Source organism: Hylobates moloch, unplaced genomic scaffold, assembly GCF_009828535.3.
Source record: "Hylobates moloch isolate HMO894 unplaced genomic scaffold, HMol_V3 SCAFFOLD_1, whole genome shotgun sequence".
In the NCBI taxonomy this organism is placed as follows: Eukaryota; Metazoa; Chordata; class Mammalia; order Primates; family Hylobatidae; genus Hylobates; species Hylobates moloch.
Window position 1 is genome coordinate 91,559,671 of NW_026652276.1, and position 12,002 is coordinate 91,571,672.

Genomic DNA, 12,002 nt, shown 5'->3' on the forward strand with positions numbered 1-12,002 from the left:
GTCGGGACTTGCCCCTTTTTTCTCTGGGGCAACTCTATCTCTATCTGCATTATAATTCAATTCCCAGTATGAGGTTGGTTGATGGCTGTTTTTATGCTAAAAATAAAGTGTGAAAATCTTGATGTGATGGCTATTTGCTTTACAAAAGGATTTCCAGGGCATGCAAAGTGATTCAAATAAAGACTCCTGGAACCACTGCTTTCTCCAGATGCTTAGATACTTTTGTGGGTTCTGTCTTTGGTGGCCAGGCATTTCCTCTCACCATTTCCCCCGACCAACCCTCATTATTTTTTTCCTAAAATGCTCTGCTCCATAGAGATCCACATAATTTAGCCAACTTGGATCCTCTTTGCAAGGTGGGCACACAGGTCTGTGACTTTGGATTCCCAAGGGTCCATGCACTTCATATCCTTTATGGGTCTGTGGGCTCCCAGCACATCAGAAGATGTAACTAGACAGAAGATGGAGAGCGGCATCTCATTTCTCAAGTGAGATGTCCTCAGGCCCTAGCTTCAACCCTTCTGGGACATGCACACACATAAACAATAAACATTAGCTCCGTTGGATCTTTAACATATTTTCTCCCTATTGAGTTTATCTCTCTTCGGCTCCCACTTTCTAACTTGTACACGTGGCATTACAATGGTTGTTATTACTGCTACATATAGATTTAAAGAGATTGATAAGTTTCTTTTTTCCTACAGGTCTGATATAGCTTGGATTTTGTCCAAATCTCATGTAGAAATGTAATCCCTGGCCGGGCGCGGTGGCTCACGCTTGTAATCCCAGCACTTTGGGAGGCCGAGGCGGGCGGATCACGAGGTCAGGAGATCGAGACCACGGTGAAACCCCGTCTCTACTAAAAATACAAAAAATTAGCCGGCCGTGGTGGCGGGCGCCTGTAGTCCCAGCTACTCGGAGAGGCTGAGGCAGGAGAATGGCGCGAACCCAGGAGGCGGAGCTTGCAGTGAGCCGAGATCGCGCCACTGCACTCCAGCTTGGGTGAGAGCGCGAGACTCTGTCTCCAAAAAAAAAAAAAAGAAATGTAATCCCCAATGTTGGAGGTTGGGCCTGTTGGGAGGTGATTGGATCATGGGGGCTGATTTCTCATGAATGGTTTAGTACCTCCTTGTGAGAGTGAGTGGGTTCTCGTGAGAGTGAGTGGGTTCTCGCGAGATCTGGTTGCTTAAAAGTGTGGGGCACCTTCTGCCGCGCTCATTTGCTCCTTCCCCCACCATGTGAAACATCTGTTCCCGCTTTATCTTCTGTCATGATTGGAAGCTTCCAAGTGACCCAGTTTTAGGTATTTCTTTTTTTTTTTTTTTTTTTTTGAGACAGAGTCTCGCTCTGTCGCCCAGGCTGGAGTGCAGTGGCGCAATCTCGGCTCACTGCAAGCTCCGCCTCCCGGGTTCACTCCATTCTCCTGCCTCAGCCTCTCCGAGTAGCTGGGACTACAGGCGCCCGCCACCACGCCCGGCTAAGTTTTTGTATTTTTAGTAGAGACGGGGTTTCACCGTGGTCTGATCTCCTGACCTCGGGATCCACCCGCCTCGGCCTCCCAAAGTGCTGGGATTACAAGCGTGAGCCACCGCGCCCGGCCTAGGTATTTCTTTATAGCAATGTAAAAATGGCCTAATGCAAAGACTTGTAAACGATTCCCTCTATAGATGACCTTGTAGATGCCATTTCTAAAGCTTTTACTCCTTCCTACTCTTATTTTGAAGCATGTTGACCTCCAGGCCTTTTCTCAGAAAGAACTACTCCACTCCTGACTGCTTGCTGCCCTTGTGCCCTTGCAGTGGGCAGCTATGGTGTGATTCCTTAAATTCTGCTGTCTCCCCACTGCCTGGGGTTGTCCATTCTTCACATCTAAATTCTGTGCCAGAAAGCACAGCTTCTGCTCTCCAGGAATTTGTCCTTGATTGTTACTTTGTATCAGTGCCTCCTGATACTGCTGATACAGCCAACTGTCTGGAGAGCTTTTTACAAATACCAAGGCCTAGTCTCTCACTTCTAAGAGTTCTTATTTAACTGGAGGGGTGGGCCCAGGCCTCTATAGTTTGTAAAAGCTCCCCAGGTGATTCAAACATGCATCAAGACCAGAGAATCATTGCCTTGTGGTTGCAGGGCTTTTAGGTGATAGTCACCCAAGTCATGTCAGCTGAGGCCTCCCCAGGTCTCCAGCGCTAGATAGGAACATTCTCTAGGCGTTTCCCCCTTTCTAGTAGTACCACCATCACCTGGGAATTTGCTAAAAATACAGATTCCACAGCCTGCTCCAGACCTACTAAAGGAGAAACTCTGGGGGTGGGGCCCAGCGATCTGTTTTAACAAGCTCTCCATGTGATTCCGATGGAGGTTGCAGCTTAAGAACCACTGCTCAAACCCACAATTTCCATGGCTTGGTGATGATAAGGCACCTCCTAGTTTTCCACACATTCTCTGGGTCTGTTTTTCTCACTAAGTCCTCTGCTCCAGGTCCTTGTGGCTGACTCAGTGGCAGCACGTTGACTTTGGTGGAAGTCTCTACACCCCTCCAAAGAATCCACTCACCCAGAAAGCCTTTGTGGACATACAGACTTAACGAAGATATGTGGACGAGTGGTGAGGAGGTGTTTATATCTCAAACCCGGAAGAAACAAGGTAACGATGGTCTATTAGAAATCCCTGTTCTCTCTTTTCACCTGTAGTATCCTTGGGTCTGTTCTTCTGAACCTTGCAACGTACATCACTGGGCTTCTTCCCTTCTTGTGAGCTCCTTTGGATCTTCAGAAAATCATCCTTCTATTGTGTTGATCTCTCATCAGTGTCTACTTGCCAACTTGCATTCAAGTTGTCTTGAACAACTTTTGTTGAACAAAAGCTTGCCCTTTAATTGCCTCTACCCTGTCAGACAGCAGTTATAGATTACACTTTTTTTCTTTTTCTTTTTTTTTTGGCTGCATAACCCAAAGCCAAGTGGACTACGGTAGATTCAGTTCTCATAGGGACAGAGGCATCAAATCTTATCATGGTGGCTCATACTGTTTTGACCTGCCACTTGATCCCATACATTAACTGAATCAAGACCATGATGAATAAAGGACTGGAAAACAATAGAAAGCCACCAGTTTGATTGTTTTTCTTTCTTAATTTTTCTTTTCTTATAGAACTGAGGTTTCTGGCGTGGGGGAGGCGGTCAGGCAGGTATAGCCTTTGTCAGCGTCCAAAATGATAAGCTTGGTCTAGTTCATTTCTAAGTGGGTGATAAGAGAAACACTGTGCTTCAAAATTCACAAAGACAGAAAAATTATTTAAGAGTAGATCCTCTAAATGCCAAAGGACAACTTGAAATTTGTATTAGACTTCTCTAGAAATAAGAACTACTAACGAATAAATCAGCTTGGTAGTGATTTTAAATGTGTCCAAGATGAGGAAGTTTTTACTTTACTTGACAAGGAAATAAAGACAGTGAATAGATGATTCAATGGATTGCTGATGTGGCTCCACATCCATTCTGGCAGGTGCACCGTGCTCAAATATACATGATAATAGTTTAAATGTAAATAAGGTTAATGAATTTTAATATTCCTCTGAATCTTGTATTCATACTTCCATTTGCATAGTGACTTATTTCTCAAGTCCCTTTGTAAATATTGTAATGAAATAAACATTAGAGGCGAGCACAAAGGAGCGCATACAATTAATTCAGCAGACGGCCCTCCATGAAGGCAAATTGGAATCATATCACAGGATCGCAGACATCAGGGATGGCTGAGTCACATAAGTAAACCAGCTGATCCTTCTTTTCTAGTGGGGAATGGTTCTGTTTAGGAGGTTTTCAAAAAAGTAGGTTGCTTTCACTTTATGCGCCTCAAGTGACAAGGTTTCTGAACTTGCCTTCAATAGAATATTTGCTGTGCTCCGTCTGAAGCAACTGTGGTCCCAGGGATGTGGTGTAAGGGACAAAGAACAGAGGCACCTACCCAAGCCACCTCAGGTGTAAACTGTCAGAGGGAGAGGGTGGTCCCATGCTGGGTGTACTCAGGCAGGCCCAGAGTTAATCGGAGGAGCACTTAGGAACAGAGAAAGACTCCTGTCTCTTAGCACATCGTTTAATTTTTCTATTGCCAAATTTGAAAAGAGAAAACAAAGGTCACCTTCCCCTCCTCCACTATTGTTCTGGCAAATATAAGTCACATTGGTCTTAAATACTTGTTGATTAAAAGTGATGTTTAAGGTGGTTAAGGATGATTATATGTCTCAGGCTTGTCTTTACCTCCAAACCATTATATATAGCAACCATCCTTAAAGCTGTTGAACTGGCTGCTCTTCATTGAATGCACTATGCTCTTCATACCTCTGAGCCTGTGCCCGTGCTATTGCAGCATGAGTGTTGGGGGTCACAGTATGGAGCCCAGATGCTGGAATCAGGACACCCATTCCAAATCCTGTGTGAAACACAAATATTTAATAGTAGCCACCCCATGGGTTTGGTTTCTGAGTTCAGTGACTTACTACATGTGAAATGTTTGGGAGAATGCTTGGCATGGCCAAGTGCTTATAAGCTGTAGCTCTCACTAGCTCCTTGCTTGAAATGCAATTTCTCCTCCTCTGTAAAACTCTTTGCACCTTGGGTTGAACATTGTTACGCTTCTTCCCCAGCTTTCTAACTCAAGGGAGGATTAATTTCTTGTTCCTCTTACGTTTTCCTGGCACATTTTACATATTTCTGTCATTGCATAGTATTTGTAAAGATATATTAAATTTAGTCCCCACATATTTTTCCTATTCCCAAGCTGTAAATTCCTTGAAGACTGGACCATATTTAATTCATCAATGTATTATCCTTCAGCATCCCAAACAAGCCTTGGATATAGCAGATGCTTGATATTTGTTTGTTGGATTAAACATAAGCACTGTATAAGCATTCCACTTTTGGATAAGTGGCTGAACAGTTATTGTGTGCCCAGTATTGCTCTGGATGTGTGTATGGATAAATAGAATGTTTCTTGCTCTCTGTTGACTGCAGAACCCGAATCATCTGTGAATGTAATTGTGCCTTAATAAAATGGGCAAGACCAGGGGAATGGAGCAGGAAGGAGTTCAGATTCTGCTTTTCATTTAGCACCTGAGATCCACATTTGGGAGCTCTTTGGATGCCCATCCGTTTTTGAATAGCCTTCATGTATCTGGGGCAATTCCCATATTATGACTCTCAGTGTCCCTTGTGGTTAGGACATAAGCGTGGCACGCTGGGCTTCCAATAAGGCATGCTTATGTGATGCTTTGGTTTGAAAGGGCGTGAGGAAACAGGTTTATGCTGACTTCTCTGGTTTGCGTATGTAGGGGCCAGGGGAAAACTTCCCTTTGCCCTCTAAAGATTCACTGAAAATAACACAAAAAAAGGCAGATTAATAGGGGAAAAGGCATACAAATTTATTAACATGCACAGGGAAAATAACAGAGTGGTTACCCCACCACACAATGGGGTAGAAAAGGGATATACCCTTTTTTCTTAAAGGAAAGGGACATAGAGAAGTGTGGGTGATTTTAGGGGGATAGTAGGTGATTTTTGGAGGGAATTCAATGGGCTTGAAACACATACAATGGCCTAGAACAAAGTCTCTTGGGCCCACAGAACAGACGGTGATTTGTGACAAAAATGTGTCCAGGTGTGTGGACAGGCTTCAGGCTTTCTTCCTGTGATATGAGTTCAGTTAATGAACACTCTGGGATGGGACCAGAGATAATTGTTTCTTCTTTGGTGGGTCCGGACTTTAGGCAGATAAGGGAACTTCAGAGAACAACTTTATCCTGTACGGTGGGGGAGACGGAGGACTGAGAGACAGGAGTGAGGCAGGCGGAGGTCAGAGAGATCTTGAGGCTTCTTCCTCAGCTCAGCATGTCAGAGCACCATATTTTGGGGGTATTGGTTTCTGAGCTCCCAACATATTGCTATGGAGGCAGCTGACTTGCAGGTGTAGTAGAGGTAAGTAAGAAGAGAAGCATTTGTACTGGAGGTGGTGGCAGGTACAGTGAAGTCAAGTCCTAGAATTTAATTCATGAAGATAGCAGCATTACTAGCATCAGCATCTTCATTACTCTAGTTCTGTGGCATCATTTAGGGGCATTTTCCTGGAAACAGAACTTCTAGTTTCCCTATGATTTCTGTAGGTTACCTAATATCCCCTAATACATCTCCTTACTGCTTAAATTAGCCAGAGGAGAGTCTGTTGTTTTCTACCAAAAATAGAGCAGCTGTTGAACCAAATTCTCTTGTCCAGAATTTTTAGGGCGTAGTGATGATAATAAAAATGTTGTTTGTTTGGAGATATGGACTTAAAATCAGTGGGAGAACTCATTAGGGTCCCCCGATGTTGTGTGGCAATGGTTAACTACTGAAGGATGTTAAAAATCATATAGTTCAGTTATTTTCAGTGGCATATTTGAGGAAACTTAGTTTTCTTGTTCCTAAAAGCCTGAACTATACAGTCTGAAAGATGCCTCCAAATTCAACCAAATAACACATTCTTTTCTCCCATCAGTGAAGGTTACAGAGCAGGAGTGTGAGTTAGTACCTTTATTTGATAGCTGTCTAGACTCTGAAAGCAAATTGGCTACAATCAGCAGAGGGAGCTAGAAGAATCAGGAAACTAGAAGGCTGAAATGAAATGAAGCAAGAGTTTCCAGGGGGAAAATTATCAAGCATAAGAGAAGGTCAGAAAGAGTTCAGTTAGGATTTTCTGAAGGAAAAAAAAAAAAGACTGGGAGAAAGTAAAGCGATCAGAAAATTGTTATAAGGGTAATAATAACATTAAAAATAGAGAAGAATTAAAAGATATGATTAACAGCTGTCACTACTTCAATTGACAAAGCTGGTTAATTGGCCATGTAATCCTAGTGTATAATTTCCCACCTAGTACACTTCACTCTTGAGAATCATAAATGAATTACATATGTTGCTTTTGTTAGGCTGCTGGGGACCTGAATCCAAGGGATGGTTTTGACTTAGAAGGAATGACAATGGTAATACCTAGCCCTGTGTATACATATAAAAGAGTCTTTCCTGTTTACAGGTTGAAGGGCTTTTTGAGCTAAGACTGAAGATGGGGTTTATGATCTGTCTGTCTTCATTATGTATAGACGAAGCTGAGGCCCAGAGAGCTGAACTGACTTGCTCCATGACAGGCTTCCTGCGATGCTACATCGTGTAACATAAACATCAGGAATTCGTTATTAAACTCCTTGTTTTACAAGAATTAACCAATCATCACACAAAAGTTCCCAGGTCTAAAAAATCCTCCTCCTTGAGCACATGTTCAGATTCTCTTCCCCATTTGATTTACTCAATTGTCAACCACTCAGAGAAAGACAGTGGTACCATGCATTTTCTAATCAACGCTGGACAGAGGTAAGGCCTAAACAAATTGCTGGGATGTGTTTCTTTATCTCTTCCTTTTACTTTTGTCCTCATTCCTTGATACTTGACAGATGTTAAATGCAAAGAACAGCAGGGTGAATGCAAAGGCTTTTGCACTCTTAAAGCTTGGGTACACCTGGATACTTCCTCAAAGTATTCTAGTCCTGCAAACACTGGGTGAAGGAAAGCTTTTCTTCCCTTGCATTTCAAATGCACGGTTTCTGTCAATCTACACTAGAAGAGACTCCTTCCCTTTACATGTCGTTAGATTTTTAAAGATTAAAAAAATTCTAGATGGGAAATGAATTTGTCAGATTCAGGCATTTGGCTAAGTCTTTGAGCTAGTGAGAAAAGCCTGTCTAATGCTACTTTTTAGCAGTTCCTATATTGTTACAATCTATGGAACTAAAATTTCATTTCATTATATTCTAGGTTCTAGCAACTACCATGCTGTAATCCCATCACTGTCATTTGCCACCCATTTCTTTCTGTGGTTTATTTGAATTACTCTAGTGATTCTTTGAAAATCTTAGAGGAATAGGAAGAATTATTTAAAAATGAAAACCATTTTCCTTGGTTATTGCTCAAGCTTTTTTTCTGGCTTTGACTTTGACTTCAACTGTGGAAACGGAAGCTTATTTATTGGTGTAATCAATGATCCTTGTTGTTACATTTCTGTGCTTTTCTATTTGGGTTCCTTTTATGACCTTTAAAAAAATTGAAATATTTTTCTTTGGGTGCTATAGCAGCAGAAAGTTCTTAGAAGAACTTAAGATATAATTATTTACAAAAATACTTATGGAGATAAGTCTGCCATAAATGTGGGTAGAATAAAGGGGATGCTTGTTCTAATATGTTAGAATGATACTAGTATTAAGTGGGACACCCACCTTCAATGATGCCTCAAAGACACAACCAGCACAGGGAAGAGTAGGTTTGATTGAGAATCTCTAAGGCTTGTTTATTTGATCTCTGTACTTGTACTAGCCATTTTCTAAAGTGAACCTTTTGATAATTCCACAATGTTCTCCTTTTCTGAATGGTGAATCTATTTCAAGCCATCAGAGTCCCTTTGCTGCCTTTTTAAAGCCTTTCTAAGAATATTTATATACTGCACTGTGAGCTCTGTATCAGCATCAGATAGTCAATAACAATTGATCTTTATCCTTCAAGGCTTTGGCATTTGTAGTTTGTAGTGATTTCTCTTGGATCTCAGTGTCCATGATATATACGTTATCGCAATTTTGAAAAGGTGTGAATTGAGGTTGGAGACAGGGTAGTAAGTGGCAGCTGAACATTTGCTTCCTGGTGAGCCTAGACAGCTGTCCATCACCTTTACATCAATATAGTTTTAAAGTTTTGTTGTGCTCTGCTAATTTTTATATCACATTAGGGGTGTGTGTCTGTGTGTGTGTGTATGTGCGTATGAAAATAGCCATTGAGTGAGAGGGTAAAACTTTAGTGATGTGAAGATCTGTCCAGGAAAGTTGGCTTATGATGAAAACATAATTTGGAAGAGAGCCAGGAGGTATCAAAAAGATTCTCAAAAGTTGGGAATTTATGAATGTCTGGGAATATGTAAGTGTCAAAGGGCTAGTTTATATACATTTTGAAGAAATCCAGAAATTATACAAAATAAGAATAAAAAAGTATTACATCCCTTGCAAAGTCCTCTGTGACTTACATTAAATACCTCTTGGCTTCATTCATGTTAAATCATTTACTTGCATTTATGGGCTTGTTAATTTGTTTATGTTGACATAATAGATATTATAAAACTCAAGGTATTATGAATCATTTTCTTTGAAACATAAACTTCGTAACACAGTAGACTTTATTTATAAAGAAATTTAGTTTGGATATACAAATAGGAGTAGCTGTCACTTTATTCAGAAGGTTGAATTGGCTTCAAATATTTTCATAATTTTACACTCCATTTTTTATTTTATTTTAAGTTCTAGGATACATGTGCAGGACATTACACTCCACTTTTGAGAAATCTGTAGATTCATGCACACTAGCCAGTTTACAGTATGCATGACTTCACAGATTTGTTGGCTAAGCAGTTTAAGCACCCTGGAGGTGGAGACCTCTCTGAAAGCAGCTGCTCATCAGGTCTGGCAGCAAAAGAATTAGAAATGTCATGAGCCTTCCCTGGTCCTCTCTGGCCCAAAGAATGACTTCCAAGGCATCATGCTGGCCTGCCTTGATTCCAGGACAAGTGTGAATCAAAAACCTAAGAGGGAAGAGGGATTAAATGTTAACACTACAAAGTGCTGACTCAGTTGGCCTAGCAAAAAAAATCTATTATACCACAAATAGTTTTCTCTACAACATAGATGCAGAAAATCCCTACTGTGAAATTCTATCCTTAGAACATGGACTTCACGGGATAACAGCTTGTCAGGGGTCAGGGTTGTGGTCAGCTTAGTACCTTGGTGGCTTGATCTTAAATTAACTAGATATATGGGTCAGCTAAAAGCTTCCTGGCTCACAAACACATGTAGGATATTTGCTGTTGGGAAAAAGCAATAAATGAAAGGCAGAGGAAAATAATTTTTATAGATTTTTTTTTTAAGCAAAAGAAGCTTAAGCAAGCAGCCTAGAAAATCCATGTTTTATTTTATTTTTTTTTATCTGTGGTGTAAATTTAGGTTTAAAGTTCTCTTTGGCCATTTGTCTATGAAAAAGTTGAAAGTAATTTCATAATTTTTGCTAAATTGAACAGTTAGATAATAGACTCTGCCTCATTATTGAGTTGAAAACCTTTAAAGTGTTGTTTTTCGTGTGTGTCTCCTTAATTAGATCATAAGCTCTTTGTTATCATAGACTACACCTGACTATTCAAATCCTCATATTGTTTAATAAAGAGTTCTAATGAAATGTACACTTTAACAATTATATACTTTTCCTTAGAGTTCTTGCTAGGATATAAGGTTATAGTCACACTATTATGATGATGAAGTAAAAGGGCCAACACAAATGCATAGGAGAAAAGAATTTCAGAAAATACCAAAATACTAAATTGAGTATGTCAAGATGATAGAATTATGGGTGAATGTCTTCTTTCTGTATTTTTCAATTTTATTGTAACTTTTGGAACTATCCAGTAGTAGAAAAACTAATTTATTAAAATTAAAATATACTTCTGCTCCTGGCTATCATAGAAAGCCTATATCAGGCTGGGCGCGGTGGCTCACGCCTGTAATCCCAGCACTTTGGGAGGCTGAGGTGGGCGGATCACCTGAGGTCAGGAGTTTGAGACCAGCCTGGCCAACATGGTGAAACCCTGTCTCCACTAAAAACACAAAAATTAGCTGGTTGTAGGGGCACGTGCCTGTAGTCCCAGCTACTCGGGAGGCTGAGGCAGGAGAATAACTTGAACTCAGGAGGTGGAGGTTGCGGTGAGCCAAGATGGTCCCACTGTACTCCAGCCTGAGTGACAGTGAGATTCCATTTTGAAAAAAAAAAAAGCCTCTATCACATGAATGTTATCACCAAGAACACAGATATACATATATTATAACTATTTGAAGTCATCAGAAAGCAACCAAGGCAGCCAGGATTTGAAGAGTCAAGACAGAGAGGGGAAACACATTGAGGTGATCCTGAAATTCTCTGCTACTTTCCTCTCTACATATCCTGTTGATTTGTAAGCAGGGATGACAGGCTGGGTAAGAAGTGGTATCTGAGTGTTTTCAGCTTTCTCGTAAAGCTAGGGAGACAAAACCCAACAAACAACCCCCCAAAAATACCACAAAGAAAACTGGAGCTCAGAACCAACCAAGGAGGAAGAGCCATGGTGAACACCTGAGTTGAGACTTTTGAAAGACTAGACCCCAGGAAAAAGAGCAAACCAGAAATAGACCAGCCCTCTCAAAGGCTGAAACCCAGCCTCAAAGCATCTCAGCTCCTAATTGGATCTGTCTTTGGTCTAACTGCCTTTGTGAAGAAAATTACTCTCTGGAGTAGGCTAGCATATCCTCTGTAATTTTTCATACAGAAATACGGTAATTAGGAGCTAACTGGGATACTGCAAGACAGGACCGTGTGATTCAAAACTAAAGGAAAAACAGAAACAAATCCATATGTGATCCAGATGTCAGGGCTATTAGATACAAACTCCAAAACAACAGCAATTAATAAGTATAAGAACAGAGATAAGAGACAATTTGTATAAAAAAAAAGAGTCACACAAAAAAAGTTAGACTAGAAGTTTCTAAGTTCCCTTCTGGTTCTTAAAAAGCATATATTGTTATGGATGTTTTGTTATTTTCCTTTTTGTTTGTTTTCCTCATAGAGGCATGATGTGGTGGCCTCATGCCTCTGTGATTCTCTACTGCCTCCTTTCTGATTAGCTCACTCATATCTGGAGGCTCACCTTACTTAGGAAAATTCTAGCTGTGTTGAAGAAGATATCCAAAACTCACTTCCTTTTTCCTCCCACCCCAGAAAAAGGAAGTGAGTTTTGGAGATCGTCAACACAGCTGGAATTACCTTTTGCCCCAGGTAATTTCCTATTCTGTGGGCTGAAGTTTGGCAAGGATATGTAAAACAAATTCTATTTTATAGCTTACCGACTTACTTTTTCATACTTGGG